The sequence below is a fragment of the Quercus lobata genome, chromosome 8, assembly GCF_001633185.2.
Source record: "Quercus lobata isolate SW786 chromosome 8, ValleyOak3.0 Primary Assembly, whole genome shotgun sequence".
NCBI lineage: Eukaryota > Viridiplantae > Streptophyta > Magnoliopsida > Fagales > Fagaceae > Quercus > Quercus lobata.
In genome coordinates this window covers 43,026,423-43,034,453 of record NC_044911.1, presented here as the reverse complement: position 1 = coordinate 43,034,453, position 8,031 = coordinate 43,026,423, and the positions used below count along the sequence as shown (strand labels likewise).

The window sequence follows — 8,031 nt, the reverse complement described above, 5'->3', positions numbered from 1 at the left end:
ACGTCCTCCTCCATCTGATCCGCCCTTGAAGTCTTCATTCTCTAAGGCCTAGCAATCTCAAAGTTTTTAGAGAAGGTTTTGATGTTCAAATCCAACTATAATTTCTACCAAAGTTGTATGTGCATTTTGTTCTTCCTTTTAAAACCTAATATGGATTGTGTTTTGTTTTTTGTTTTTATTTGAGTCTTTGTGATTTGAATGGGATAGTTGACGGAAAGATAGTAAAAGTGTTTTTTTTTTAAATATTTTTTATTTTGGGAATATTTGGGGTATTTTAATGATCAATATGTAGTTTGGGGTGTTAATTTTATTGTGTTTGGTTACTGAGAAAATGGATAAATAACCAAACTAACGCACTGAACCGGTATGGTGCATCGCACCTTCTATGGGCCGGTTTCCACCCTTTATATTTGAGGTGCGGTCAAACATGCAGAGAAATCGCCCCTGCTATTATCTCATGCTTAGATGGGTTCAGTCACATTTTTTTGTTCATTGGATGTGGATCAACTAGTTTAGGTTCCTAAATGTTGTGTTTCTGTTAGTACTTTTTTTTGGTTGAGAAAAGTACTTGTGTCCTTTATCCTAAATAAACATGCTATTGTTTTTAGGGATGATAATTTTTGTCTGACCCGTAAATACCCAGTCTGATCCAACCTAATGGACCGGATTTTACCCAGTCCGATTAAAAAGAGGGGTCGGGTTTAGATTCCGGGTCTTTACAAAAACCCGGCCCGAATCCCGACCTGACCCGGTTATATATATATATATGTATCTCTCTCTCTCTCTCTCTCTCTCTCTCTCTCTCTCTATTGTTATAACCCTAACTAAAATACCTCACCTCACGCACAATCTCTTCAGACTTCAGAGCCGCCTATCATCTCTCTCTCTCTCTCTCAACTCACAACTCTGACTCACTCTCCTCTCATGTCTCACGCCGTCAGCCTCTCTCATGCTCTAAGCCTCTCGGTCTCAATCTCTTTGCCGAAGAAGATGAAGACGAAATCCTAAGATTCTCGGTCTCACTCTCTCATGCTCTCATGTTCTTCTTCCATTTTTTCTTTATTTGATTAGTGGGTTTGGGGATTTAGATTCTCTTTGTTTAACCTGTGGGTTTGGGGATTTAGATTTTGTTGTTAAGATTTGACGTTCCTTGCATGTACTTGTTTCAGATTTTGATTTCAAATGTATTTGGTTTCTGTGAATAGGAAATTTGAATAGGTACGGTGGATTTGATTTGAGGATTATTTGGATTTGTTGTTTGTGCTGCACTACTGCTGTGATTCTTTTTTCTTAGGAAAACAATTGTTTTTTTTAATTGATTGGGCCACGGATTGGGCCACTGTTAGGGGCTGAAGATTGGGCCCTAAAGTGGCCTGATTGGACGGGACCTGACGGGGCGGGTCTGGACCCCGGCCCGACCCTGATCCGATGCCATTCCTTCGTTTCACAGAACTTTTTTGATTGAAGAAGGAAGAATTTAAAGGCAAATACAGTTGTTAGGTTGTGAGCTACATGAAACGTATTTCCTGAACTTTCAATTGGTTGGGCAAGAAGAATTTAGGGGCGTGTACCTTGGCATTGGGACAGCCATCAGATGGGGTTTAAATTAACTAATTAGTATTTTTAATGATGCATGCAAATATCTCTGTTTTAATTTTTAAGTTAACATCCATGAAATGGAATACTTATGGTACTATATTTTACCTCTTGCATGGACAACAAATAGTCATCCATTCTCTTGCACACACTTTAAAATTGGTTCTATCTACATGTTCTTTCTTTCACCATCTTGAGTCTTGAACTTGATTCATTACTTCAGATTCTTAAACTCTGCATCTTGAATCTCTATCTACTATAGTTCGAAATTTGACATTAATCTATCATTACTCTATTCATATTAATCTATCTATAGCATTTAACATTATAAAATTATTGTTACCCATGAGCCTTTTTTCTTTCTATTTTATGAATTGTTAAAGATATGTGTGACACAAATTTACTAATTAATCTACTTTACTCTATTCATATTTTATTCAAATGCTATAGTTTGAAATGTGAAATTTCTTGCATTTTTGTTTGCTGAATTTGTTTTTGTTTTTTTATAGGCAGTATGGTGTGCTACGGGTGCTCCTATATCAACATATGAGAAAATTAGTAGGTTTCAGCCGTCATCTTCCTCTTCCTTCTTGTAGATGGCAGCAATTCTTTGCTCAGCCAAAATGCTAGCACGTCTCCTACTTCTTGCTCCTGGAAGTAGGAGAAGTGCACTGACAGCCACAACTTCATTACTGGCCTCGACCTCCTCAGTGACAGCTTCAGGCTTGGCCACCTCAGAATCAGTTTCAGGAGGTTGAGGCCAGTAATGAAGCTGTGGTTGTCAGTGCATTTCTCCTACTTCCAGCAGGAAGAAGTAGGAGACGTGCTAGCATTTTGGCTGAGCAGAGAATTGCTGCCATCTACAAGAAGGAAGAGGAAGATGACGAGGATGATGAAGATGAAGATTGAGAAAAATTGAAGTATATATCTGGTGAGAAAATTCAAAATTCTGTGTATGAGCGAGAGATAAAGAGGGTGATTTAGTGGGTTTTTGTGGTGTGCTTTCTTTCTATCTTCTCAATTCTCTCGATTTTTTAATTTGCATGGTGATTTGTAGGATCTTTGATATGAGAATAGAATGCAGAAATATGTTTTGATTTTGTTAGCTCAACAAATTAAACACATGGCTGGGTAGTATGTACTATTTTATTTTGGATTATATTTCATTGGTAAATTGAAATATTTTGTGGTAATGCTGTATTTTGGATTATATTTCATTGGTAAATTGAAATATTATGTGGTAATGCTGTATTTTGGATTATATTTCATTGGTAAATTGAAATATAATGTATGAGGTTTGTTTTGAGCTGAGTGATATATATTTTCAATTTGTTAAAGATAAATTTATATTGGTTATTTTTTAGTTAAAATGTTTTGGATTTAACCAAAAAAAAAAAATGGGTATTGGGTCGGGTATGGATATCCATGGATAATAAATCCGGATAGATGTCGGGAATGGATACTAATGGGTATTGCTATCCGGGTATCCGTGGGTATATATTTCATGTAGGATATGGGTATACCCGATCTACACCCTACCCATGGCCATCCCTAATTGAGGGAGGGGATCATCCGAACAGAGGGATTTAGTGGAAACAATCGTTTTTGGCGTTGTAGCTGATCTGTAATGGAATTTTTTATATTTTTTTTTATAGGAATGGAAATGGTTGTTCAAGTGGTAATTACGTATCTGTTTTCCAAATAAAACTCTTGCTGTATTCAATGATTGCCTTGCTTGTATTGTTTATGGTATCAATGAATACAGCGATATATGGGTGATGCGTGAATATGGGGTCGAGGATCCTTGGACCAAACAACTTGTTGTAGGACACCTGTTAGGAATTGAGAGGCCACTACAAATTCTTGGGAATGAGGAGATTCTTCTGGTTGATGAAAAGAAGACATTGGTCTTGTATTAACATTGGTTCTCAAGAAATGAAGATTCTTCAATGCACGGGGTATCCAAAAATATTCATGCCAACGCAAGCACTCGTTTATGTGGAGAGTTGTTTCATTCACAGGTGGAGATGTGTTTGAGAGTTAATTTTCCTGAGCTCCTAGTTATTTATATCATTAAATAATTTTTCAGTAAGTTCTGTGTGGCTTAAAGAAGATGTTATGGCTTCTCATATGGATGATGTGTTTGTTAATTTATTTAGAGTGAGTGCTAGTTAAGGGTTTGAGTAGGTTATTCTGCAATAACATCTTAGCTATTGTTAGCTTTGTTGTCTATTTGTTCCAGTGAAATTTACAAAGACTTGGTCACTTGAGGGTTTGTATCACTAGGTAACGTGACAAACTAAAATTTCATATATATTGATGGAAACCATATTTATTAGAGGTAGATGACTCTATTGCTAGTTTTTGTGAAATTGTTCATGTTCTTTATTTTTTTACATACAAATTTAGACGGATAGGTTTCCATGTTCTGTTATTCATCGTGATGTGCTTCTTTTAGCCAAGCCAGAGGTTTGTGTTTTGTTCAACCTTGTTTCCATGTGTTGTTGCAGCAGTTGGAGTTCTTTGTATTTAGGCGGGAGATTCACCTAATAAATTTTGTGGATGGTATACCGTACCAAGAGCATTCTACCACTTTCATGACATTGTTTTTTTCTTCTTCTTAATCCTATTAACATGATCTCCTTATTATCCTTGTCCATTGCACTCCCAAAACTCCAAACGCCCAAAATTTGTTTCTTCTTCTCAATCCCCTAAACAGGAGGCATTGAAACACTATTACAGGTTGTCCATTGCTACCAAGACTTCAAATAAGAAATAACCCACTGCTTTCCTTCCTTTCCATTCTCTTCTTTCTCCTTGGAATCTTATTCCAAACACAAACAACATTTTCTCCTTTGAATCTTATTCCAAACACACAACATTTTAGACAATGTCGTATTCTGGAATTTATATTTTAAATTAGCCAACCTACTTTTAGTGTGATCATATCTTCGGGAGTTACCACCATAGCTTTACTCCAAACACTTGGCAGCAACTTTAGTGCCGTCAATTAGAATCCCTTCAAAAACTGTGCCAAATCCACCGTCACTGAGCTTCTTCTTGTAATAGAATATCTTGTGGGCATTCATGGTACATGATCTAAATCATACTCCTCAGCTTCATCAAAATCTTTGCTCTTCTGAACTGAAAAAATCAAGATCTAGATTAAGAAAAACAGACCAAACAAAGATGCAATTGATCCTAGTACTATTACAATCCCATTTCTGTTTTTTGCCTGCTCTGCACTTGGGACATTCTGCACCTTGATGTATGCATAAACGCATAATAATCACTAATATTGAACATCTTTATCGCATTTATAAGTGAAAAACTTGGGATTTTAAAGAGCAAGCCCCGAAAGAGTAATTTCGATAAAGGGTTTTGTATGAAAATAGCAGCTTTGCAGGAACAATTTTTTAAGCATGCTTGTTTGCAAAACTCTAAATTTACGTTTTGGAGTTCTGCAGCTTCTCTTATTTCAGTAAAGTATAGTTCTCAAGCTCCAAAAATTGCCAATTTGGGGGAAGATTCACAAGAGAGGGGAGTAACTAAGGAGCATCCACTGTCAAGCTACCTGTCATTCACTTGCTTAAAATAGTCTATCCCATTTTCGGGTACAGGACAGCTATACTGCCCATTTGTATAAATTCCTTAGGTACTGCAAAGTGCAAACCATAGGGTAACCACATTTATCTGTGTTGAAAAGATCAGCCACTTCCACTGGAGTTCATCTTGGTTCCACTCATACAATCTCTAGTGTCCATCAGGCCCAAATCTCATGTACTGCAATGATAATGCTGATGGAATTTTAAATTGATTACTATTATTTGGATATGATTCTGCAGGATCTGTGAAGAAAAGCGAAGCTTCCATTCTGAAATTGAATATAGCTTGTATTAGGTAAATTGAAAGAAAAATACTGTTCCGAAGCATTAGACTCTATGAAAGCGAACAACCCCTCCTCAGAGAGGTAAAGCGAAAACAATCTAATATTTTGCGGGAACACCAGAGGTGAGTCTCTGCCTTACCATCAATTTTTGCCCAGGAAGCAGCGAGTCAGTTGGGTGATCGAAAGATTGCCTAATTGTTTTGTTATTTTTGATTCAAGAGCATGAGGTTACCCATGTCAGATAAGTTCAGGCTAGCAACTGATTTTGTGCCAATGTTTGTGTACCACACTGTAGTTCGATTGGCATCTTGTAACACCAAACCTCTTTCTGAACTGAGCCGCAAAGTCGCATTAATGCTAATCTGATTCTTCTGGTTAGCAGACCATACTACTTATGGAGCAACATCCTCGTGAATGTGGCCGTCAATATAAATAAATAACAAAAATGGCAAAGAGATAGCCGTTGCAGATTTCATTACAAACGAAGCCACAAGCAAATATTGGGCCTGAGAATCCACTGTTAAGTATGATTCTCACAGTTGATCCGTCGCTGAATTGGACAGAAACAGGAGTGGAGAGAGTGTTGGTCCATGAAGTAGAGGGGTTTGCATTAAGATAACCGTGTGGTGGCCAAAAAACCGGTGAGTCGATTGGGTGATAAAAAGGACACCAAATTGTGGCATTATTTTTGTCCAAGAGCACAAGGTTACCTGTGTTGGTTAAATTTAGGCCAGCCACAGATTTGTTGACCAAGCTGTAGTTCCGTCAGTATCTCTTAACACCGAACTACTTTCTGAGGAGTACTCATTCAACTATTAAGCTCTCTTGAGTCTTGACACATAGGATATACTAGTAGCAAGGGAATATATCACTATTTTATAATTAGAATTAGGTGTAATATATAAACAGCAAAAATTGTTTCAAATTTTGTCTATTCTTTTTTAAAGAATTTTACAATTATTTTTTATCTTTATTCTCTAAAAATATATTTTAGGGTGTTTGATTTTTTTTTTTTTTTAAGACAAACTATATTCTTCTAATTTCTATTGTAGTTTATTGTATTTACCTAATAAACAACTAAACTTTATAAGTTTCAAATTTCTCATCTCTTAATGAATAGAAATGAGATTATCATGATAATCAAAACTCATCACAAAATTATAACATTAACTTAACCAAAATTAAAATGAAAACAAATAAATAAAAGATAGACTTTATAATAATTTATTACTTAAACAATTGGTAGGAACATTCAAATTCATAACTATGTAGATTATGTTTTGATATAAACTCAAATTCCTATTTCCAAAAAAGCTAATTATTAACCCAAATCAAAATCCAACCAAAGCTATAAGAGAGTAGAAAGAAGACTTTGTGATAAGGAATTAAAAAAACTCAGTACCAAGACACATTTTAAAATAAAATGACTAAATTAAAGTTATAAGAAATGACCAAATTCCAGAGAGAGAGAGAGAGTACTCATAGTTACTGTATGGGAAAAAATAAATTAAACGGGAGAAATGATTCCCAATCTGTACAAAATAAAATAAGTAGAAGAAGAGTCAAAATATAAGAGAAAATGATAGAAAACATGTAACGGTAAAATAAAGAGTAGTGGAAACTAGAAAGATAAAGAAACAAAGGGGGGAATAGAGAAAGTGTAACAATAGGTGTAGACTAAAAGGGAAAAGAGGGTTTTTTTTTTTTTTTTTTTTTTTTTTTTTTTTTTTTTTTAATGATGGAAAGAAAACGGTGATATGGCCAATATAATTCAATAGAAACGAAGTAAGTAGTAACAATAAATGTTACGCTTCAACTTTTAGATATTATATATTAGGATAAATTCCAATAAACTACCCCGAAATTTGGACTAATACTAACTAGGTCCAAAACCTTTAAAAATGAGCAACTTAGTCCTTGAAAAACAATTTAGTCCCTAACTCTGGTTATCACCGTTACTTTATTTACATTCTATTATCACTCCTCTTTCTTATCTCAAATTCAAACCCCTCTCTTCAATGTTGATGTCTTGGTACTTCATCTTGGCTTCAACCCAAATCAAAGATGCAACATTTGAGTGTAAACAGTAGAAAGCCAAGTGGGTCTATGGAGGAATTTCTTGGTGTCTTACTCACCAATTCTTGACTGTTTTGGCTGTCCGTGTCAATAATTGCACCTCCAATATTGATGAACAAGCATCTTAGAAGCTCTTTCAAGCATGGCCATATATCAACACAACAATGGTAGGATGATTAGCCAGCTAGATCGCGGACCCAGATATCTACTCTAATGAATTCTTACTCTTAGTTTAACATATTTGTGTGCACAAGGAAGTTCTTTGAGCTTTGTCTAAGGCAATTGCTGGAAAAACTTGTTCCAGATCCACAAAATCAAGTGAATATAAGAATTAAAACTCATTAGCATTCATTTGTTACAGATAAAAGAGTAGACAAGTAATATACAACGCACCTTACCAGTAGCCATTAGATGATGAGTCTTTTATGAGCAAGAGAGAAGAAGAAGCCTCAAGCTCCAGCAATATTAAG

General features: G+C 35.5%; 1 long non-coding RNA gene across 1 annotated transcript; it reads left to right on the top strand.

The window, feature by feature from the left end:
- The first annotated feature begins 792 nt into the window (after positions 1 to 792).
- LOC115955297 lies at positions 793 to 3,861 on the top strand. The gene is made up of 2 exons (XR_004084087.1): positions 793 to 1,016; positions 2,106 to 3,861. It is a non-coding gene; the product is annotated as an uncharacterized LOC115955297 (long non-coding RNA).
- Positions 3,862 to 8,031: the final 4,170 nt, after the last annotated feature.